The 25,170-nt window shown below is 40.2% G+C and overlaps 1 long non-coding RNA gene across 19 annotated transcripts; it reads left to right on the top strand.

Moving 5' to 3' along the window:
* Positions 1 to 18,694: 18,694 nt before the first annotated feature.
* LOC123136852 (uncharacterized) lies at positions 18,695 to 24,669 on the top strand. Of its 19 annotated transcripts, none has more exons than XR_006467355.1 (12): positions 18,706 to 18,809; positions 20,239 to 20,301; positions 20,417 to 21,022; positions 21,121 to 21,189; positions 21,399 to 21,502; positions 22,353 to 22,504; positions 22,607 to 23,306; positions 23,538 to 23,603; positions 23,696 to 23,823; positions 23,950 to 24,021; positions 24,254 to 24,314; positions 24,406 to 24,669. It is a non-coding gene; the product is annotated as an uncharacterized lncRNA (long non-coding RNA). The 19 variants fall into 19 exon arrangements; XR_006467358.1 differs by having other exon boundaries at positions 22,607 to 22,971; positions 23,114 to 23,306; positions 23,538 to 23,823; XR_006467361.1 differs by having other exon boundaries at positions 18,707 to 18,809; positions 22,607 to 22,971.
* Positions 24,670 to 25,170: the final 501 nt, after the last annotated feature.

Consider the following 25,170-nt stretch of genomic DNA (forward strand, 5'->3'; position numbering starts at 1 on the left):
CAGCCCTTCACGGGGTCATCCTGTTCATCCAGCCTTCCATGGGGTCCTGTTCATCCAGCCCCAACCGGCTCGATCGATCGAGGTCCTGTGCATCCAGAGGCAATGCCACGGGGTCCTGCTCATCCACCCCCACCGCTCACTGTTCATCCACCCCCTCCCCCCCCCCCGCAACGCTCACTGTTCATTTAGAGAGGCAGCATCGATCGGCTTCAGTTAGCAGTAGTAGTGAAGGAATCGCTCGATCGGGTTCAGTTAACAGCCATCGATCGATCGCTCAGGTTCAGTAACGCGTAGCCTGCAGTGTAATCGCTCGGGTTCAGTTAGAGCCTAATGCCTCGCTCGGGTTCAGTTAGAGCCAACACCTCGCACACACGCGCGTACGTGTACGAGAGAAACGCGCATCGCTCGGCCCCCGACCACCCACCGTAACCGGGAACTCCCCGAAATTTTCCTCGCCCTCGCTTCTACCATGGTTTTTTCCGTCATGGACGGCCCAAAGAATGTCATGCAGCTGCGTCTCCGGCCCGCCCAGGACAAAAAGCCCATTTTCTATCATGATTTTTTGTCATATAAGTAGGATCCCACCACATCTATGTTGATACTGGGTTTTGTCACAATTATCATCATAGAAGTGTCATAAGTATGACAGAAAAAAATTCGTTCGGCCCAAAATGTCACGGATGTGTCTTTTTTTGTAGTGATAAGTGTTCTCCCTGAGTATGCACCGTTGCGACAGTTCATCGTGCCGAGCCACCACGTGATGATCGGGTGTGATAAGCTCTACGTTCACATACAACGGGTGCAAGACAGTTTTGCACATGCGAAATCGGGTTAAACTTGACGAGCCTAGAATGTACAGACATGGCCTCGGAACACTAGAGACCAAAAGGTTGAATGTGAATCTTATAGTAGATATGATCAACATAGAGACGTTCACCATTGAAGACTACTCCATCTCACATGATGATCGGACATGGTTTAGTTGATATGGTTCACGTGGTCATTTAGATGACTCGAGGGATGTCTATCTAAGTGGGAGTTCTTAAGTAATATGATTAATTCAACTTAATTTATCATGAACTTAGTTCTGATAGTTTTTGCGTATCGATGTTGTAGACCAATGGCCCGTGCTTCTGTTCCCTTGAATTTTAATGCGTTCCTAGAGAAATCTAAGTTGGGAGATGACGGTAGCAACTACATGGACTGGGTATGTAACTTGAGGATTATCCTCATTACTGCACAGAAGAATTATGTCCTTGATGCACCGCTAGGTGAAAGACCTGCTGCAAGAGAAGATGCTGACGTTATGAATGTCTGGCAAGCTTGATCTGATGACTACTCTATAGTTCAGCGTGCCATGCTTTACAGCTATAATCGGGACTTCAAAGATGTTTTGAACGTCATGGACCATATGAGATGTTCCAGGAGTTGAAGTTAATATCTCAAGCAAATTCCCGAGTTGAGAGAATGAAGTCTCCAACAAGTTCTATAGCTGTAAGATGGAGGAGAACAGGTCTATCAGTAAACACATACTCAGAATGTCTGGGTACCATAACCACTTGACTCAGCTGGGAGTTAATCTCCGGATGACAGTGCTATTGACAGAGTTCTTCAATCACTGTCACCAAGCTATAAAGGCTTCGTGTTGAACTATAATATGCAAGGGATGGATAAGACGATTCCTGAGCTCTTCGCTATGCTCAAAGCTGTGGAGGTAGAAATCAAGAAGGAGCATCAAGTGTTGATGGTTAACAAGACCACTAGTTTCAAGAAAAAGGGCAAGGGAAAGAAGGGGAACTTCAAAAAGAATGGCAAGCAAGTTGCCACTCCCGGGAAGAAGGCCAAATCTGGAGCCAAGCCTGAAACTGAGTGCTTCTACAACAAATGGACTGGTCATTGGAAGAAGAACTGCCCCAAGTATTTGGCAGATAAAATGGATGGCAAAGTGAACAAAGGTATATTTGATATACATGTTATTGATGTGTACCTTACAATGCTCGTAGTAGTACCTGGGTATTTGATACCAGTTCAGTTGCTCATATTTGTAACTCGAAACAGGAACCACGGATTAAACGAAGATTGGCTAAGGACGAGGTGACGATGCGCGTCGGGAATGGTTCCAAGGTCGATGTGATCGCCGTCGGCATGCTACCTCTACATCTACCTACGGGATTAGTATTAGACCTAAATAATTGTTATTTGGTGCCAGCGTTGAGCATGAACGTTATATCTGGATCTTGTTTGATGCGAGACGGTTATTTAATTCAGAGAATAATGGTTGTTCTATTTATATGAGTAATATATTTTATGGTCATGCACCCTTGAAGAGTGGTCTATTTTTGTTGAATCTCGATCGTGGTGCTACACATATTCATAATATTGATGCCAAAAGATGCAAAGTTGATAATGATAGTGCACCATATTTGTCACACTGTCGTTTAGGTCATATTGGTGTAAAGCGCATGAAGAAATTCCATGCAGATGGACTTTTGGAATCACTTGATTATCAATCATTTGATGCTTGTGAACCATGCCTCATGGGCAAGATGACTAAGACTCCATTCTTCGGAACAATGGAGTGAGATACCAACTTATTGGAAATAATACATACCGATGTATGCGGTCCGATGAGTGTTGAGGCTCGTGGTGGGCATCGTTATTTTCTAACCTTCAAATAATTTCAGAGTGAAGTAGAGAATCATCATAACAAAAAATAAAGTTTCTACGATCTGATCGTGGAGGCGAATATTTGAGTTACGAGTTTGGCCTTCATTTGAAACAATGTGGAATAGTTTCACAACTCACGCCACTTGGAACACCACAGTGTAATGGTGTGTTGGAAACTCGTAACCATACTTATTAGATATGTTTCGATCTATGATGTCTCTTACCAATTTACCACTATCGTTTTGGGGTTATGCATTAGAGACAGTTGCATTCACGTTAAACAGGGCACCATCTAAATCCATTGAGACGACACCGTATGAACTGTGGTTTGGCAAGAAACCTAAGTTGTCGTTTCTTAAAGTTTGGGGTTCTGATGCTTATGTGAAAAAGTTTCAACCTGACAAGCTCGAACCCAAATCGGAGAAGTGCGTCTTCATAGGATACCCAAAGGAAACTGTTGGGTACACCTTCTATCACAGATCCGAAGGCAAGATCTTTGTTGCTAAAAATTGGATCCTTTCTAGAGAAGGAGTTTATCTCGAAAGAAGTGAGTGGGAGGAAAGTAGAACTTGATGAGTTAATTGTACCTTCTCTCAAATTGGAAAGTAGCTCATCACAGAAAACCGTTCCCGTGATGCCTACACCAACTAGTGAGGAAGCTAATGATAATGATCATGAAACTTCAGATCAAGTAACTGCCAAACCTCGTAGGTCAACCAGAGTACATTCCATGCCAGAGTGGTACGATAATCCTGTTCTGGAAGTCATGTTAATAGACCATGATGAACCTACGAGCTAGGAGGAAGCAATGAGATGCCCAGATTCCACGAAATGGCTTGAGGCCAAGAAATCTAAGATGGAATCCATGTATGAGAACAAAGTATGGACTTTGGTTGACTTGCCCGATAATCAACAAGACATAGAGAATAAATGGATCTTCAAGAAGAAGACTGACACTAATGGTAATGTTACCATCTACAAAGCTCGACTTGTCACGAAAGGTTTTTGACAAGTTCAAGGGGTTGACTACGATGAGACTTTCTCACCCGTAGCGATGCTCAAGTCTGTCTGAATCATGTTAGCAATTGCCGCATTTTATGATTATGAAATCTGGCAAATGGACGTCAAAACTGCATTCCATAATGGATTTCTTAAAGAAGAGTTGTATATGATGCAACCAGAAGGTTCTGTCGATCCTAACGGTGCTAACAAAGTGTGCAAGATCCAGCGATCCATATATGGACTTGTGCAAGCATCTCAGAGTTGGAATATATGATTTGATGAAGTGATCAAAGCATATGATTTTATACAGACTTTTGGAGAAGCCTGTATTTACAGTGGGAGCTCTGTAGCATTTCTAATATTATATGTGGATGACATATTGTTGATTGGAAATGATATAGAATTTCTGGATAGCATAAAAGGATACTTGAATAAGAGTTTTTCAATGAATGACCTCGGAGAAGCTGCTTGATACGTCTCCAACATATCTATAATTTTTTATTGTTCCATGCTGTTATATTATCATTCTTGGATGTTTTACAATCATTTTATAATCATTTTATATCATTTTTTGGTACTAACCTATTGATAGTGCCTAGTGCCAGTTGCTGTTTTCTGCATGTTTTTTACATGGCAGGAAATAAATATCAAACAGAGTTTAAACGCAACAAAACTCTTGGAGAATTTTTTTGGGGGGCAGAAGCAATCCAGTGGGCGAAGAAAGCATTTGGGTGTGAGCAGCACCAACCAGGGTGCGCTAGGAGGCCCAGACGCGCCCTGTTGGGTTGTGCCCACCTCGGGTGCCCCCTAAACTGCCTCTTTGCTCTATAAATACCCCAATATTCCAGAAACCCTAGGGGAGTCGACGAAAATCAATTCCAGCCGCCGCATAGTCCAGAACCACCAGATCCAATCTAGACACCATCATGGAGGGGTTCACCACTTCCATTGGTGCCTCTCTGATGATGCGTGAGTAATTCTTTGTAGACCTACGGGTCCGTAGTTAGTAGCTAGATGGATTCCTCTCTCTCTCTCTCTCTCTCTTGATTATCAATACAACGGTCTCTTGGAGATCCATATGATGTAAGTCTTTTTGCGGTGTGTTTGTCGGGATCCAATGAACTTTGTATTTATGATCAGATCTTTGTTTTTATCCATGAAAGTTATTTGAGTCTTCTTTGATCTCTTATATGCATGATTGCTCATAGCCTCGTATTTCTTCTCCGATATTTGGGTCTAGTTTGGCCAACTTCATCTATTTATCTTGCAATGGGAAGAGATGATGTGTAGTGGCCTCCTGAACTGCCTCTTTGCTCTATAAATACCCCAATATTCCAGAAACCCTAGGGGAGTCAACAAAAATCAATTCCAGCCACCGCAGAGTCCAGAACTCTGGAAGATTAACTCTGGAAGATTCAAGCGATTGAAGTACCCAGACAATCTGAGCACATGCTCACTAGTTGAGTGATTCTCCTCCATCTTTTAGCCATAGAACTTGTTGGAGACTTCATATCTCTCAACTCGGGTATTTTCTTAAAATATTAACTTCAACTCCTGGAACATCTCATATGGTCCATGACATTCAAAACGTCTTTGAAGTCCCGATTCTAACCCGTTAAGCATGGTGCACTAAACTATCAAGTAGTCATCATAGTGAGCTAGCCAAACGTTCATAACGTCTGCATCTGCTCCTGCAATAGGTCTGTCACCTAGCGGTGCATTAAGGACATAATTCTTCTGTGCATCAATGAGGATAAACCTTAGATAATGGATCCAATCCGCATCATTGCTACTAACATTTTTCAACACAATTTTCTCTAGGAACATATCAAAATAAACATATGAAAGCAACAACGCGAGCTATTGATATACAACATAATTTGCAAAATACTACCAGGACTAAGTTCATGATAAATTTAAGTTCAATTAATCATATTACTTAAGAACTCCCACTTAGACAGACATCTCTCGAGTCATCTAAGTGATCACGTGATCCAAATCAACTAAACCATAACCGATCATCACGTGAGATGGAGTAGTTTTCAATGGTGAACATCACTATGTTGGTCATATCTACTATACGATTCACGTTCGACCTTTCGCTCTCCGTGTTCCGAGGCCATATCTGCATATGCTAGGCTCGTCAAGTTTAACCTGAGTATTCCGCGTGTGCAAAACTGGCTTGCACCTGTTGTAGATGGACGTAGAGCTTATCACACCCGATCATCATGTGGTGTTTGGGCACGACGAACTTTGGCAATGGTGCATACTCAGGGAGAACACTTCTTGATAATTAGTGAGAGATCATCTTAAAATGCTACCGTCAATCAAAGCAAGATAAGATGCATAAAAGATAAACATCACATGCAATCAATATAAGTGATATGATATGGCCATCATCATCTTGTGCTTGTGATCTCCATCTCCGAAGCATCGTCATGATCACCATCGTCACCGGCGCGACACCTTGATCTCCATCGTAGCATCGTTGTCGTTACGCCATCTATTGCTTCTACGACTATCGCTACCGCTTAGTGATAAAGTAAAGCAATTACAGGGCGTTTGCATTTCATACAATAAAGCGACAACCATATGGCTCCTGCCAGTTGCCGATAACTTCGGTTACAAAACATGATCATCTCATACAATAAAATATAGCATCACGTCTTGACCATATCACATCACAACATGCCCTGCAAAAACAAGTTAGACGTCCTCTACTTTGTTGTTGCAAGTTTTACGTGGCTGCTACGGGCTTAGCAAGAACCGTTCTTACCTACGCATCAAAACCACAAGGATAGTTCGTCAAGTTAGTGCTGTTTTAACCTTCGCAAGGACCGGGCGTAGCCACACTCGGTTCAACTAAAGTTGGAGAAACTGACACCCGCCAGCCACCTGTGTGCAAAGCATGTCGGTAGAACCAGTCTCGCGTAAGCATACGCGTAATGTCGGTCCGGGACGCTTCATCCAACAATACCGCCGAACCAAAGTATGACATGCCGGTAAGCAGTATGACTTGTATCGCCCACAACTCACTTGTGTTCTACTCGTGCATATAACATCAACGCATAAAACCTAGGCTCTGATGCCACTGTTGGGGAACGTAGTAATTTCAAAAAAATTCCTACGCACACGCAAGATCATGGTGATGGCATAGCAACGAGAGGGGAGAGTGTTGTCCACGTACCCTCGTAGACCATAAGCGGAAGCGTTATGACAACGCGGTTGATGTAGTCGTACGTCTTCACGATCCGACCGATCCAAGTACCGAACGTACGGCACCTCTGTGTTCAGCATTCGTTCAGCTCGATGACGTTCCCTGGAATCCGATCCAGCAGGGTATCGGAGATGAGTTCCGTCAGCATGACGGTGTGGTGACGATGATGATGTTCTACCGGCGCAGGGCTTCGCCTAAACTCCGCGACGATATGACCGAGGTGGAATATTGTGGAGGGGGGCACCGCACACGGCTAAGGAACGATCCGTAGATCAACTTGTGTGTCATGGGGTGCCCCCCTGCCCCCGTATATAAAGGAGCAAGGGGAGGAGGGCCGGCCAAGGAGGAGGAGGCGCGCCCAAGGGGGGCAATCCTACTCCAAGTAGGATTCCCCCCTCTTTCCAAGTCCTACTAGGAGAAGGGAAGGAAGGGGAGGAGAAGGAGAAGAAAGGAGAGGGAGGAGAAGAAGGAAAGGGGGGCCGGCCCCCTAGTCCAATTCGGTTTGGGCTAGGGGGGCCGCGCGCCCTACCTCCTCTCCTCCACCACTTGGCCCATGAGGCCCATTGCTTCTTCCTCGTATTCCCGTAACTCCCCGGTACCCCCGAAAATACCCGAATCACTCGGAACCTTTCCGAAGTCCGAATATAGTCGTCCAATATATCGATCTTTACGTCTTGACCATTTCGAGACTCCTCGTCATGTCCCCGATCTCATCCGGGACTCCGAACTCCTTCGGTACATCAAAACTCATAAACTCATAATATAACTGTCATCGTAACGTTAAGCGTGCGGACCCTACGGGTTCGAGAACTATGTAGACATGACCTAGAACTGTTTCCGGTCAATAACCAATAGTGGAACGTGGATGCTCATATTGGCTCCTACATATTCTACGAAGATCTTTATCGGTCAAACCGCATAACAACATACGTTGTTCCCTTTGTCATCGGTATGTTACTTGCCCGAGATTCGATTGTCGGTATCCAATACCTAGTTCAATCTCGTTACCGGCAAGTCTCTTTACTCGTTCCGTAATACATCATACCGTAACTAACTCATTAGTTACAATGCTTGCAAGGCTTAGGTGATGTGTATTACCGAGAGGGCCCAGAGATACCTCTCCGACAATCGGAGTGACAAAACCTAATCTCGAAATACGCCAACCCAACATGTACCTTCGGAGACACCTGTAGAGCACCTTTATAATCACCCAGTTACGTTGTGACGTTTGGTAGCACACAAAGTGTTCCTCCGGTAAAAGGGAGTTGCATAATCTCATAGTTGTAGGAACTTTGTATAAGTCATGAAGAAAGCAATAGCAACATATTAAACGATCAAGTGCTAGGCTAACGGAATGGGTCAAGTCAATCACATCATTCTCCTAATGATGTGATCCCGTTAATCAAATGACAACACATGTCTATGGTTAGGAAACATAACCATCTTTGATCAACGAGCTAGTCTAGTAGAGGCATACTAGTGACACTCTGTTTGTCTATATATTCACACATGTATTATGTTTCCGGTTCATACAATTCTAGCATAAATAAAAAACATTTATCAAGAAATAAGGAAATAAATAATAACTTTATTATTGCCTCTAGGGCATATTTCCTTCAGGATTGTCCCAGAATTTTGTTTCGGTTTTTCGAACGCTTTCTGTCACACAGTATTTTCGTACTATGGATGCCAAGTCGGCGAAGCGTGTAATTTCACGGCAACTTATGTCGTTGAGGATCCCGATGTCCATGAAGTTATTGCAGAAGAATGAAATTGTATCCCCCTCGCGGCAGTTTTCTATCCTGTCCATAACCAGGAGGAATCTGGCCCAGTAATGGTGTACTATTTCTCTGTGCTCTTGCCGAATTTGGGATAGCTCCCTTATATTTGGGTGGGCGGGTGGAGTTAAATTCGGAACCTCACCCAATCTGAGACTTAGGGGCCAAGAAATTTCCGAATTCGGAAACTTGGGTTCTTGGATGTTGTCCAATGAATCAGGCCCGCTGCCTGACTTTAGGTTCTGGGCTTGAGTGACGTCCTCCCCTGCGCGAGTATCCGGCTTGGAGGGATCAGGAATCTGGACATATCTGGTCCTTAGGATGGGTGAAGATTCGCCGCATTGTTCCTCCACCACTTCGACGTGGTGGGTGACCTCGGGAGAGTCAATCTCTCTTGAATCGGGTTTAAGCCCAATCTGATCGTAGTCTGTAGCGACTCCCAGGGCGGCGATGCAATCCAAGAGCTCGTTTAAGGAAGAGAGCTCCATCGAATCTAACTTCTCGGCGAGTTCCGAGTTGATGTGGAGATTGCCTTCGATGACCCGAGAAGTCATCGTCGGCGCGGCGGCCGAACATGCGGTCATTAGAAAACCGCCTAGCCGGAGAGTTTGGCCAATAGCAAAAGCTCCTTTAGCAACAGCACCGTCTTTAAAGACGGGGTGCGGCATCCTTCCTAACGGTGACGACACAGAGGAACTCTCAATGAAAGCACCAATGTTGTTGTCAAAACTGGCGGATCTAGGGTAGGGGGTCCCGAACTGTGCGTCTAGGCGGATGGTAACAGGAGACAAGGGACACGATGTTTTCACCCAGGTTCCGGCCCTCTCAATGGAGGTAAAACCCTACTCCTGCTTGATTAATATTGATGATATGGGTAGTACAAGAGTTGATCTACCACGAGATCAGAGAGGCTAAACCCTAGAAGCTAGTCTATGGTATGATTGTTGTTCATCCTACGGACTAAAACTCTCCCGTTTATATAGACACTGGAGAGGGCTAGGGTTACACAGAGTCGGTTACAATGGGAGGAGATCTACATATCGTATCAGTAAGCTTGCCTTCCACGCCAAGGAAGGTCCTATCCGGACACGGGACGAAGTCTTCAATCTTGTATCTTCATAGTCCGGGAGTCTGGCCAAAGGTCATAGTCCGGCCATCCGGACACCCCCTAATCCAGGACTCCCTCAACGGACATGAGGACATCATGATCATTCTTAGAACAACAACATATATATTGTCATATGATTTCTTATGCTAAAGTAACAATCGATTCACAATGTAAAGTATGAATCAGAAATTTCATTGAAAACTAACGAACTATGATTTCAGTCATTGAAGCAATTGCAATTTATCATAACATCGGAAAGAGTCAATATAAGAGCTTTTCATCAAGTCCACATACTCAACTATCATTTAGTCTTTCACAATTGCTAATACTCACGCGATACTTATGGATATGAAGTTTCAATCGGACACTCAGAAATATAGGGGTTCATAATTTCGCCTCCCAACCTTTTACCTCAAGGGTAATGTCAACGATAATACTTTATGAAAACCTACATCTAAGTGGATATATATATATATATATATATATATATATATATATATATATATATATATATATATCAGGATCTTCCAACACATAGTGCTTGCCAAAGGATAAAGTGTAAAAGGGAAAGGTGAAGATCACCATGACTCTTGTATGAAGGTAGAATATAAAAATAAAAGATAGGCCCTTCACAGAGGGAAGAAGAGGTTGTCATGCGCTTTTATGGTTGGATGCACAAAATCTTAATGCAAAAGAACGTCACTTTATATTGCCACTTGCGATAAGGACCTTTATTATGCAATCTGTCGCTTTTATTTCTTCCATATCACAAGCTCGTATAAAGCTTATTTTCTTCACACTAATAGATCACACATATTTAGAGAGCAATTTTTATTGCTTGCACCGATGACAACTTACTTGAAGGATCTTACTCAATCCATAGGTAGGTATGGTGGACTCTCATGGAAAAACTGGGTTTAGGGATGTTTGGAAGCACAAGTAGTATCTCTACTTGGTGCAAAGAATTTGGCTAGCATGAGGGGTAAAGGCAAGCTCAACATGTTGTATGATCCTTGACAATATAACTTATTCAGATATAAGAAAACATAACCCATTATGTTGTCTTCCTTGTCCAATATCAACTTTTTAGCATGTCATATTTTAATGAGTGCTCACAATCATAAAAGATGTCCAAGATAGTATATTTATATGTGAAACCTCTCTTTCTTTATTACTTCCTATTAATTGCAACGATGACCAAAACTATGTTTGTTAACTCTCAACAACTTTTACTCATCATACTTTTTATATGTGAAGTCATTACTCTCCATAAGATCAATGTGATCTTTTTATTTATTTTTAATTTTTTCTTTTATTCCTTCAAGATCAAAGCAAAATAGCAAAGCCCTCGACTCAAAATTAATCATATTATATATAACTCACGGACTCGATTACATAGGTAGAGATCAAAACAAAACTCAAAGATAGATCAAACTAAAACTTTATTCTACTAGATCAAGATATAACCAAAAGGATCAAACTAAGAAAAATGGTAAAGATAGAAGTGTGATGGTGATATGATACCGGGGCACCTTCCCATGCTTGGCAGTTGCCAAGGGGAGTGCTCATACCCATGTATTTATGTCTCTTTCTTCGGAGGTGGTGATGATGGAGTTGTTGATGATGTAAGTGTGTAATCAATCTTCCAAGGCAGAGGCTCACCATCATAAAAGGATGATCGAGTCTCCCGGATCCTCAAACCTGCAGCCAAACTCATCCTCTTGAATCTATATTCATACTCACAGTTTTGGTTTTGCAGGTCATAGATCTGGGCTTGGAGATCCGTGATTTTTTTGTGAAGCTTGAAGATGGTATCCCCGATGTTCTTGGCATCCAGCTTGTGGTTGTTGGTGAAGTCCGCAATCATCATGTGGTTGGTGTTGAGTCCGCGTCCACCATCCCTTGGTACTTGAAAACTTGTTGCTCCATTGCTTCGAGTCTTGCTCCACGCTTCCGGTCCTCCTCGGCCCCTCAACATCGTGGATGTGCAGCACCCCCTCACGCATCTCAATGGTTTGAGGGTGTTGCAGCACCTCCGCGAGGTAAGGGTTGATGACCTTCTAGAAAAACTTGTCCTTGAGGGCACTTGGAGACGTCATGGTGATCTAGATCTATCAGAAAAATAGCTCGAAACAAAAGCAGAGGATTTTGTCATGGTACGGTGGTCAAAACCTTCGGGAGATTATATAATGAATTTTTACCAACCAAAAGAACTATCATGCAAGAAAATAGACTCCGGACAGCACACAAGGTGGCCACGAGGCAGGGGCGCGCCCTCCACCCTCGTGGACGCCTCGTGTCTCTTTCGGACTACTTTTAATTTTCCTAATTTTTTAAATATTCCAAAATAGAGAAAAATTGCTATTTGAGCAGTTTTGGAGTCGGTTTACTTACCGTACCACATACCTATTCCTTTTCGGAGTCTGAAACATTCTGGAAAGTGTCCCTTATGTACTCCTCCAGGGTTACAGTGTCAATAACATTGGTTTCAACATTTATGGGATTACCTGAGATATAATGTTTGATTCTTTGACCATTCACCACCTTCGGATTTGTGCCTTCGGCGTTGTTGCTTTTGATGGCACTGGAACGATAGACCTCCTTGATAACGTAAGGACCTTCCCATTTAGAGAGAAGTTTTCTTGCAAAAAATCTTAAACGAGAGTTGTAAGCAAAACATAATCACCTACATTGAACTCACGCTTTTGTATCCTTTTGTAATGCCATCTTTTAACTTTTTATTTAAACAATTTGGCGTTCTCATAGGCCTGGGTTCTCCTTTCATCAAGTGAGCTTATGTCAAATAGCCTCTTCTCACCGGAAAGTTTGAAATAATTGAGCTCTTTAATATCCCAATATGCCTTATGTTCTAGTTCCAGAGGTAAGTCACATGCTTTTCCATAAACCATTTTATGCGGAGACATACCCATAGGATTTTTATATGCAGTTCTATAGGCCCATAATGCATCAACAAGTTTCTTGGACCAATTCTTTCTAGATCTATTAACAGTCTTTTGCAAGATCAATTTAACCTCTCTATTACTCAATTCTACTTGACCACTAGACTGAGGGTGGTAAGGGGATGCAATTCTATGATTAACATCATACTTAGCAAGCATTTTATGAAAAGCACCATGAATAAAATGTGAACCATCATCAGTCATTAGGTATCTAGGGACTCCAAACCTCAGAAAAATAACTTCTTTAAGCATCTCAATAGAGGTGTTATGATCATCACTACTAGTCGGAATAGCTTCTACCCACTTAGTAACAAAATCAACAACAACTAAAATATGTGTATACCCATTAGAGGAAGGAAAAGGTCCCATATAATCAAAGCCCCAAACATCAAATGGTTCAATAACAAGTGGATAGTTCATGGGCATTTTTTGACGTCTACTAATATTACTAATTCTTTGGCATTCATCACAAGACAAGACAAACTTATGGGCATCTTTGAAAAGAGTAGGCCAATAAAAACCATATTGCAATACCTTATGTGCAGTTCTACCTCCAGCGTGGTGTCCTCCGTAAGCCTCAGAGTGGCACTTGCGTAGGATATGTTCCTGTTCATGCTCAGGTAGACAACGTCTGATAACACCATCTAGTACTTCTTTATAAAGGTGTGGGTCATCCCAAAAGTAATGTCTTAAATTATGAAAAAACTTTTTCTTTTGCTGGTATGTGAAACTAGGTGGTAGAAATTTAGCAACAATGTAATTAGCATAATCAACATACCATGGAGCAGTATGAGAAGCATTTATGACAGCTAATTGTTCATCAGGATAGCTATCATCAATAGGTAGTGGGTCATCAAGAACATTTTCTAACCTAGACAAGTTGTCTGCAACAGGGTTCTCAGCTCCCTTTCTATCAATAATATGCAAATCAAATTCTTGTAGCAAGAGAACCCATCTAATAAGTCTAGGTTAAAGCATCTTTATTTTCCATAAGATATTTAATAGCAGCATGATCAGTGTGAACAGTTACTTTGGAATCAACAATATAAGGTCGGAACTTATCATAAGCGAACACAACTGCTAAAATTCTTTTTCAGTAGTAGCATAATTTCTCTGGGCACTGTCTAGAGTTTTACTAGCATATTGGATAACATTTAATTTCTTGTCAACTCTTTGTCCTAGTACAACACCAACAGCATAATCACTAGCATCACACATAATTTCAAAGGGTAAATTCCAATCAGATGTGTGAACAATAGGTGCAGAAATCAAGGCTTTCTTAAGTATTTCAAATGCTTCTACACAATCATCATCTAAGACAAAAGGGACATCTTTTTTGCAAGAGATTAGTCAAAGGCCTAGAAATTTTAGAGAAGTCTTTAATAAACCTCCTATAGAAACCAACATGACCAAGGAAACTTCTTATACCTTTGATGTCTTTAGGACACGGCATCTTTTCAATAGCATCTACTTTAGCTTTATGAACTTCAATACCTCTTTCAGAAATTTTATGCCCAATACAATACCTTCATTAACCATAAAGTGGCACTTCTACCAATTCAAGACAAGATTAGTTTCTTCACATCTCTGCAAAACTCAAGCAAGGTTGCTTAAGCAACCATCAAAAGAAGTTCCGTAAACGGAGAAATCATCCATGAAAACCTCAACAATCTTTTCACAAAAGTCAGAGAATATAGCAGTCGCAAATCTTTGAAAGGTAGTAGGTGCATTGCATAAACCAAAAGGCATACGTCTATAAGCAAAGGTACCGAAAGGGCAAGTAAAAGTGGTCTTTTCCTGATCCTCTTTTGACACAGGTATTTGTGAGAAACTAGAATAACAATCTAGAAAGCAAAAATGTGTATGTTTGGATAATCTTTCTAGCATTTGATCAATAAAAGGTAGAGGGTAATGATCTTTTTCTAGTAGCTTTATTTAATTTGTGGGAATCAGTTACCATTCTATAACCTGTAACAATTCTTTGTGGGATCAATTCATCCTTATCATTAGGAACAACAGTAATACCTCCCTTCTTACGGACGCAATGGACATGACTTACCCACTGACTATCAGCAACAAGATAAGTTATACCTGCCTCCAGAAGCTTTAGTATTTCATTTCTTACCACTTCTTTCATCTTAGGATTTAACCGTCGTTGATGATCAACAACTGGCTTAGCGTCTTTATCTAGTTTTATTTTGTGCTGGCATAGAGTAGGACTAATGCCCTTAAGATCATCAAGAGTATATCCAATAGCACCACTGTGCTTCTTCAGAGTTTTCAATAATTTCTCTTCTTCATGCTCTGAAAGGTTGGCACTAATAATAACAAGATATATCTTCTTTTCATCAAGATAAGAATATTTCAAAGTATCAGGTAATTGTTTAAGCTCAAACATGGGATCTCCCTTGGGAGGAGGAGGATCCCCTAGGATTTCAACAGGCAAGTTGTGTTTCAAAATAGGTCCCTATTAAAGAATACTTCATCTATTTTCCTTCTTTCATTCATAAACATGTCATTTTCATGGTCGAGCAAATATTGTTCTAAAGGATCATTAGGAGGCACGGCAATAGAAGCAAGACCAATAATTTCATCTTTACTAGGCAATTCCTTATCATGGAGTTATCTACGAAATTTAGCAAAATTAAAATCATGAAACATACCCCTAAACCTATAGTAACAATATCCTTATCGCAGTCTATCTTAGCATAACAGTATTCAAGAAGGGTCTACCAAATATAATGGGACAAAAGTCATCTTGTGGGGAAGCAAGAACAAGAAAATCAGTAGGGTATTTATTTTCCCACACAAAACTTCAACATCTCTAACAATCCCAATCGGTGAAATAGTATCTCTATTGGCAAGCTTAATAGTAACATCAATATCTTCTATTTCAGCAGGTGCAATATCATGCATAATTTCTTTATATAAGGTATAAGGTATTGCACTCACACTAGCACCCATATCACATAAGCCATGATAACAATGATCTCCTATTTTAACAGAAACAACAGGCATGCCAACAACATGTCTATGTTTACTTTTAGTATCGGGTCTAGCAATTCTAGCAGCTTCATCACAGAAATAAATAACATGCCCATCAATATTATCTACCAAGAGATATTTAACCATAGCAATACTAGGTTCAACTTTATTTTCTTAGGGGGTGTAGGTGTTCTAGCATTACTCTTACGAACCACAGTTGAAGCTTTAGAATGATCCTTTATTCTAACAGGGAAAGGTGGTTTCTCAATATAAGCAGTAGGAACAATAGGATCAACATTATAAGTAATAGTTTTTCTTCAACTTTAATAGGTTCTACTACTTTCACTTCAATGGGAGGATGATATTTAAACCACTTCTCCTTAGGGAGATCAACATGAGTAGCAAATGATTCACAGAAAGAAGCTACTATCTCAGAGTCAAGTCCATATTTAGTGCTAAATTCACGAAAAGCATCGGTATCCATAAAAGATTTAACACAATCAAACTTAGGGGTTATACCTGACTCCTTACCTTCGTCGAGTTCCCAATCTTCAGAGTTGTGTTAATTCTTTCCAATAAATCCCATTTGAATTCAATAGTCTTCATCATAAAAGAACCAGTACAAGAAGTATCGAGCATGGAGCGATCATTAAGAGAAAGCCGAGCATAAAATTTTTGAATAATAATTTCTCTTGAGAGCTCATGACTGGGGCATGAGTATAACATTGACTTAAGCCTCCCCCAAGCTTGATCGATGCTTTCTCCTTCACGAGGCCAAAATATATATATATATATATAATTACGATCACGATGAACCAGATGCATAGGATAAAACTTCTGATGAAATTCCAATTTCAATCGGTTGTAGTTCCATGATCCAATATCATCACATATATAGCCTATACCATGTCAATGCCTTTCCCTTAAAGGATAAAGGGAAGACCTTCTTCTTGAAAACATCCTCGGGCATACCTGCAAGCTTAAATAGTCCACAAACTTCATCCACATAGATTAGGTGCATATCGGGATGTAATGTTCCATCTCCTGTATAGGGATTAGCTAGCAGTTTCTCTATCATACCTGAAGGAATTTCAAAGTAAATATTTTCAATATGTTCAGTAGGTTGAGGAGAAACTCTTTGCACTTCTGGTCGGGGTGAAGATACCCCAAACAAGCCCCTCAAAGGATTATTTTCCATAGTAACAAGTGACAGTAAATTTCAGCACACTATATAAATGTTTCCTCACCAAGTTCCACTTACCAAAGGCGCTTCACTCCCCGGCAACGGCGCCAGAAAAGATTCTTGATGACCCACAAGTATAGGGGATCTATCATAGTCCTTTTGATAAGTAAGAGTGTCGAACCCAACGAGGAGCAGAAGGAAATGACAAGCGGTTTTCAGTAAGGTATTCTCTGCAAGCACTGAAATTATTGGTAACAAATAGTTTTGTGATAACATAATTCATAACGGGTAACAAGTAACAAAGTAGCTAAGGTGCGGCAAGGTGGCCCAATCCTTTTTGTAGCAAAGCACAAGCCTGGACAAACTCCTATATAAAGCAAGCGCTGCCAAGGACACATGGGAATTACTATCAAGCTAGTTTTCATCATGCTCATATGATTCGTGTTCGTTACTTTGATAATTTGATATGTGGGTGGACCGGTGCTTGGGTACTACCCTTCCTTGAACAAGCATCCCACTTATGATTAACCCCTCTCTCAAGCATCCGCAACTATGAAAGAAGAATTAAGGTAAGCCTAACCATAGTATGAAACATATGGATCCAAATCAGCCCCTTACGAAGCAACGCATAAACTAGGGTTTAAGCTTCTGTCACTCTAGCAACCCATCATCTACTTATTACTTCCCAATGCCTTCCCATAGGCCCAAATCATGGTGAAGTGTCATGTAGTCAACGTTCACATAACACCACTAGAGGAGAGACAACATACATCTCATCAAAATATCGAACGAATACCAAATTCACATGATTACTTATAACAAGACTTCTCCCATGTCCTTAGGAACAAACGTAACTACTCACAAATCATATTCATGTTCATAATCAGAGGGTATTGAATATCATTAAGGATATGAACATATGATCTTCCACCGAATAAACCAACTAGCATCAACTACAAGGAGTAATCAACACTACTAGCAACCTAGAGGTACCAATCTGAGGTTTTGAGACAAAGATCGGATACAAGAGATGAACTAGGGTTTGAGAGGAGGTGCTGGTGAAGATGTTGATGGAGATTGACCCCCTCTCATTGAGAGGATCGATGATGATGACGATGGCGACAATTTCCCCCTCCCGGAGGGATGTTTCCCCGGCAGAACAGCTCCGCCGGAGCCCTAGATTGGTCCTGCCCAGGTTCCGCCTCGAGACGGCTGCGCTTCGTCCCGAAAGCTTCCTTATGATTTTTTCCAGGGCAAAAGACACCATATAGCAAAAGATGGACGTCGGGGGCCTACCAGGTGGCCCACGAGGCAGGGGCGCGCCCAGGGGGTAGGGCGCGCCCTTCACCCTCGCGGCTGGTGGGTGGCCCCCCTCTGGTGCTTTCTTTGCCCGATATTTTTAATATATTCCAAAACTGATTTTGTGGAGTTTCAGGACTTTTGGAGTTGTGCAGAATAGGTCTCTAATATTTTCTCCTTTTCCAGCCTAGAATTCGAGCTGCCGGCATTCTCCCTTTTCGTGTAAACCTTATAAAATAAGAGAGTAAAGGCATAAGTATTGAATCATAATATGTACTCACAGCCCATAATGCAATAAATATTGATATAAAAGCATGATGCAAAATGGACGTATCACCGACGCGTGCTGCGGAGGATTGGTGGAACAGATCGAGCCACGTAGCCCCATGTCTTATCTGGTCGGCATCGTTCTTTTTTTGTTTATTTTCTTTTCCTTGATTTTTTCCTTTTCACAAATAGACAAGTGGGGCCCTTCACTCAGTACACTTTCCCCAACCCACCCGCATACACATTTCTCTCCTCTCTCCCCCTCTGCTCCCTCTGGTGGCTCCTGAGATCTGGTTTTCACTGGAGAATCACCGGCGACCACTTCATCGTCTTTACTCAAAAGGTTCGCTCCCTTCCCTCTTCCATCTTCCTATGTAGTTTCTTCCCTCAAAGCCTCTTCGTCTCTCCCCGAGAAGAGAATTATTCAGTGGCTAGATCAGCGCAGGAGCAGCAACAATTTAATGGGAAATGGTGTGTCCTCCGTTGGTTGTCTTAGATTAGAACTCACGTACCACTTGCCCTCCCTATAGTTCCACTGTCTTAGATTAGAGCTTCTGTGGAGGACTGGCTGTTTCATGTCTAATTAGTTGGTTGCTACTAGTGCTAGATCTGGACTACTGTCTTTCAAGTGTATATAGATGGCCAAGTAGGATCTGTATGTGCCTTAGTTAATTTATTATAGCAGTAATCATGTCGCCATTTCTCAGAAAGAGAAAAAAGTAAACAAGACCTCGTTATGCAGTACTGCATTTGGTTGCGTTTGTTTGAACATGCATATGAAATCTTGACCGGGGTAATCAGTTCATAATTGCTTCTTCTAATGCTGTTTCCCACGGTCAAACATGTTCCGTGCATGCTCATGGTTGTTTCGATTTTAGAGAAGAGCAATGTATAATCTGTTAATCCCTTTCAAGCGAGCCTCACAGCTTTCATCTTTCAACTAGTTGCTTCCCAAGATTGTTCCTGTGATACACTAAATTTGAAGTGTTCCTGCAGTAGATAATTGACAAATATTTATACTAGAAGCTTCATGATATTCCCTATAATCATAACCCCCCGTCTTAAGTTAGTTGCACAACAAAAAACTCATACATTTTTATATGCTAGGAAGTTCATGGTACTCCCTATAATCAATAACCCACTTTTTTAAGTTGGTTCCAAAACAGTAGCATATTTTTTTAAGAAATCTAGTTTCATGAGTGGCTGATATCCTTGTCATGTTCATTATCATATGTAGAAAGTTCTTGCTATGACAATTGTATTTATCCAAATTATTTTTCTTGGATTTCAGGAGGTACACATTGTTTCAACATGTCAGAAATAGTGGGCTGGATTCAGTTGTACACTTTAAGTTACCATTAGTCACTGCTCATGAAACAGACAACACTTTCATGTTGCCTTCCATTATCGCCTGAAATAACATATTTTAGTTCATGGAAGATGGTTCATGTTAGTACTAGCATGAAACACATTTATATAAACTTTTAGAGTTCGTACAACAATTTATTTCAATACATGTACATTAAATTTTTTCTGAAGCGTCTTCTCTTGACACATTGTAGTTGTTACTACAAGCATGTATGCATTGATATACTGTCATTCTACCTGAATTTGCTGGCATGACCATCTAAATTAAGTTACTACATATGGATGTTCCATTTTTATTATCTTAGTATCCTTGGATGTGTTCCAAAAAGTACTTCCTACAGTTCTTATTTCGCTCTGAACTTAGTGTGACAAAAAGTAATATTAATGTTTGCATTCATTTGTAGATGGAACAAGGATGTAAAAAAAGAGAAGTGGATCAAGTAGTACATGCAAGGAAAAGAACAAAGGTTTTATACATATCGTTGCAACTATTCCTTTTTCACAATTAGTAAAATCCTCTACTGAGCTACAACGGGTTTGTTCATTTCGTTTTATGTTTTGTTTCACTTTCTTTACATGCAGTGCAATCAACTTCAGCATGTTGAAGCATTTCTGAAGCTCACATCTAAAATATCTGATAATTGCAAGAAACATATACACAGAATGGGTTTCAGGTCATTCCTACAAATAACTAGCATGTCCAATATATACTCTATTTACCTCTAGCTTGCAAATCATTTCAACACAACTTCGTGCTCTATTGAAACACAAAATGGCTTCAAATTCCGAATTACACCTACAACTATTCACAAATTTTTTGGCATTCCAATTGGTGGACATCTTGTAATCACAAAACCATCAGAAGCAACCTATGAGTTCATTCAACAAGATTTAGGAACAAGAGTACCAACAATTGAATACCTTTCCTCAATTATCAATGATGATATCCCCGAAGAAAAATACTGCAGAATCTTCATTCTCATACTCCTGTCATTGTTTGTTGCCCCTAATTCAAGTGGAGTTTCTAGCAAGTTTGTGTATAGTGCAATAGTTGACATTGACAGAATTTCTCAGTATGATTGGTGTCTGCTATGTCTGAGCTACATGGTTTGTTCAATAAAGAAAACAAGGCTGAAGAACACAGTGAGCAAAGAAATCATTCCTAGTGGAAGCAAGTTACTTATGGTGGTAATAGTTTTAGCCACAACATAACTTCTTACAAAATTCATGAATTCAATTTTCTTATTTTTATTTTTATTATGACCGCTTTTCTTTTTCAATGATAGATATCCTACTTTGAATTCCTGATAATAACTGAAATCAAGATGCCGACTAGAAACAAGACTACCATTATGGTAAGGAAACATGCTAAATTCATATATGGCACTTGATGTTGTGCATGGCAAAAGAAATGAGTATGGCAGACTACCGTATGCCATTCTCCTCCAGAGATCCACTTTTGCATAGAAGATAGTTTTACTTGTTCAGTTCGTTCTTATTTTATTGCTTCTCTATACACTGAAAATATTATATTTATCTTTGACATCATCTTCTTATCAAACAGATAAAACACATGTCCTCAACTCCATTCATTGATTGAAATTACATCTGCCTGAAGAAATTGCGGAGTACATTGAATCCAAATTCTCAGATATTAGTCTAACACAAGTAAGTTCTCTTCATGCCTCTAGTTTTGTTCAAAGTAACGAATACTTATTTATATGATTCTGAGTCCTTCTTTACAACAAAAGGATAAAATCATTCTTCAATTGAAAGCTCAAGATTTCTATAGAAATATCATTCGGAACGCAACTCCTACCATGAAAACATATGCAGATGACATCCATTCTTCATTTCTGAAAACCATGACAACTTCCAGCAGCCAAAATGTGCAAATTAAACCAACACTTTCAGAGAACACATTCAAAGTTCCTATGTCTAAAGAATTGTTGGCTATACAATCACCTCGCATATTACCAATGCTAGATGTTCCAACAATAATTGATAAAGATAAACGAGTCAACATACATGAAATTCTTGATTCATTGGTCAATGATTTCCCGCAGTCTGTCAACATAACAAGTACCAATCTCTCTCTCTCTCTCTCTTTGTATGGTAATCTACCATCTTTTGAACAACTTGCTTGCCCAAAGCTTTTTGTCAAGAGATCAGTTCCAAAAGTAACACCCAGCATTGATGTTTCAGCACTGTTACATCGTATTTTTCTTCTCTATAGCTGTTACTCAATATATTTTTTTCTCAGTGCCCAAATAAATAATGAAATAACTCGTACCATATATATTTTTCTCTTGTACACAATACTTGTCTGAAACAACATCCCCAGAGAGAAGAGTAGAAGAAACAAAGTTCAGCTTTCCACCCTTCAGATTCTTATTACCAGGAGAGCGCCTGGAATGTCATTTCTCTTTACCATTTCTCGTTTTTTTACATTGATTCTTTACAGGGTGCAGATTATTGTTCTAACTGTTTCTGTACTGCTTTCTTCTTTTCCAACCAGATCTTGTTGAGCCTAAACTAAATAAAGGTAGGTTGCTTCCTGAAATCACATATCCAGTTGACAAGTCTCTCAACAGTACACCGCATGGCAATTCAAATGGAGAAGCTGGTTCAAGCACTCAATACGCACAATCAGATTATCCTTCCTTTGATGTAATTACCAATTCAATTGACATAGTACAGAAAGTTCCTTCTAATTCTCAAAGAATTGCATCAGAACAATTTAAAACTTTTGCATCTCCTTTGTCTACTCAGTTCAGCCTCCCACCAAGTCAATATAACAACCAACATCATAATTATGCCAACACCATTGTTCTTCCAAGTGAGAGCCCAATAAGGATGATGGACTTCCTGTCACCAAAAGTATACCCAAGCACTATTGGCACACCCCTTGAAGATCCTTTGTTAGTTCAAGCACTTGAACAACATGAAACACATTCCAGTAAGTTCTATAAACCAGAAGGTTCATCTTGGCAGCAACGCGTAAACAATTCTTTCAAATCTGGGACAGTAGTAATCCAAGATCAGAAGAAGGGAAATAAGGAGGTCATTTTTTCAACTGGAATAGATAATGCCTTCTACCAATCATTGGTTGGACATCTTTCCAAGTTAACCTATAGGTATGTAAAAATGACATATGAAATTTATCATACATCTTTCTACATGTTTTGGACATAAACAAATGTATGCTTTTTAAGCTTTCTCTTCTTTGTTTTTTTCTACTTGTGTTAATGTTGCTCTTCTCCCATAAAACACCCAAAGGATCTATGAGATTGAACGAGTTTGGGTAGAACAGAAAACTATAACACTATCATTCAAGATTGGCGGTTGGATAAATCCTCGGGTTGTTGAGTATTTTTCAAAACTAAGGAATAAAGACCAGCTCAACCGAGGAATAAAAGGCCTGCTTCCAAGCAGCAATTTAGTAGAACATATAGTTAGCATTGATGACATGGTGAGCCTATATTTGTGTTCTTTTTCTTACTTTTCATTTACGGTACAACAATTTTTGTTTCTTTTCCTAACTTTCAATCATTTCGTTCAAATAAAATATGTAGGAGAAGCTAATGAACCTAATGCTAAATCATTCAGATCCTGCAAACCAAATTGATTTTACGGGAATGTAATGTTGGATTCAGTTTATTGAACGCTTCCTTGGTAACAATTTCTTTTTTTGTTAAAACAGATCATACAGAATTTGAACTTTTACATAGAGGTTTGACTAATATTCCCGTTCCTTCAATTTATCTAGGTAAAAGTGCATGTGTTCAAGGAAAAACAATTGTTATTAATCGTTGCTAATTTTTGAGCCAAATTTTTTGATATTATGAACCCGCACTACAGCGACAATGCATTTCTACCAACAATTAGTGCAGTAATCTACAACTTCAAGACTTTATTCACTGCATCATATGGAAATACTAGTTCTTTCAACATAGGAAATTCTGAGTCAAGATTTGCCAGCTCCAAAAGTGAATTTTCTCCATCGAGCTCACGCCTTTTATGATTCATTAGCAATTTATTTCTTCTACTTCTCAAGAAGAAGTTAGAAAGTTTTTAAAGTTAACCGGAATTTGCAACTTTGTTTCTTTTTTCAGGTACGACTCAGGAATTTCCCTCCTTAGTATCTTAGCAAGTACAAAGGTCTCGGAATGGAAGGTTTCTCCAATGTAAGTAGTTACCAATTCATTCATTAAGAGCACTTGTTTTCCTTATTTAGCTTTGTTCGAAATATATCATTTTAAGCAGCTACTCCTTTTTTTTACATTTTGAAGGACGATTTACAAGCTCTACGAGAGAAATTTCTTTTTGAGATCATAACTTGCAAGGACAATGAAATCCAGCTTTCTTTTTATTGCCACAATCCTTGGCCTCCTCCTCATCACATCTCTATCTCAACAGGGTTTCCGCATTTTCAAGGGAAGCATTCAACATGATTTCTGCATATGAACAAAGCTTTTAGGTAAGTTCATGATCTCTAGTTTCCCCCCTGAAGAATCCTAATGAACTTTTCCCCTAATCCCAACTAACATTTTTCCTTTCTTGTTATGCAGGCATTCATTGCCATTCGTTACTGTCAAGTATAATGGAATCTGCACTAGAAGAAGTTCTCCTGAATTTGCACTGAAAGGAAAAAACCATGGCGAAAATGCTTCATCCTAAGAAAAAAACCATTTGTTTCTGTTTCTTGCTTGTTTTGATGTTTACCCTAGTGATACTTTTTTGCATATGAACAACAGAAAGAATTACTGAAGAAGTTGTAATTGATATACCTTTACCATACAATTTCATCCTACTGATAATTAGTTCTGGAAAAAGTTGAACAAACTTGTTCTAAGTCCTTTCTTATTTCTTACAAATTGTTTGGCACCAAAAATAGCTTCAAACTAAAACAACAGAATCATTTCAAACAGTTGAAACAGTAGACAACAGAAACAGAGGCTGGAGAAACAGTAGAACTCCCGCCAGCAGAAATAGTAGACAGGAGAAACAATCCCGCCAACGCGCTAGAAACAGTTGAACTCCCGCCAACGCGGCCCAGTAAGCCCAGGAACAAGGTCCCTAGTGTGATCGCCTAGCATTCTAACGTAGAATGCGGCGCGTAGGAACTCTCGCGTCACGAGTCATCTAATGCACGCACGGGGCAGTAGCAGCTTACGTTTGGGCCTTAGTGCATCTACAGCCGGACTTTGCAAATCTGGCCCCTCAAGCGTTTAGACGCGCCACGGACAGTGAACGGTCACGCCTCAAATTAGCCACTCTGCATCCTAGTCTCTCATATTTCAACCCATAAATCCATACAAAGCATGCAAAAGAAA

The sequence above is a fragment of the Triticum aestivum genome, chromosome 6B (assembly GCF_018294505.1).
Source record: "Triticum aestivum cultivar Chinese Spring chromosome 6B, IWGSC CS RefSeq v2.1, whole genome shotgun sequence".
Taxonomy (NCBI): Eukaryota; Viridiplantae; Streptophyta; class Magnoliopsida; order Poales; family Poaceae; genus Triticum; species Triticum aestivum.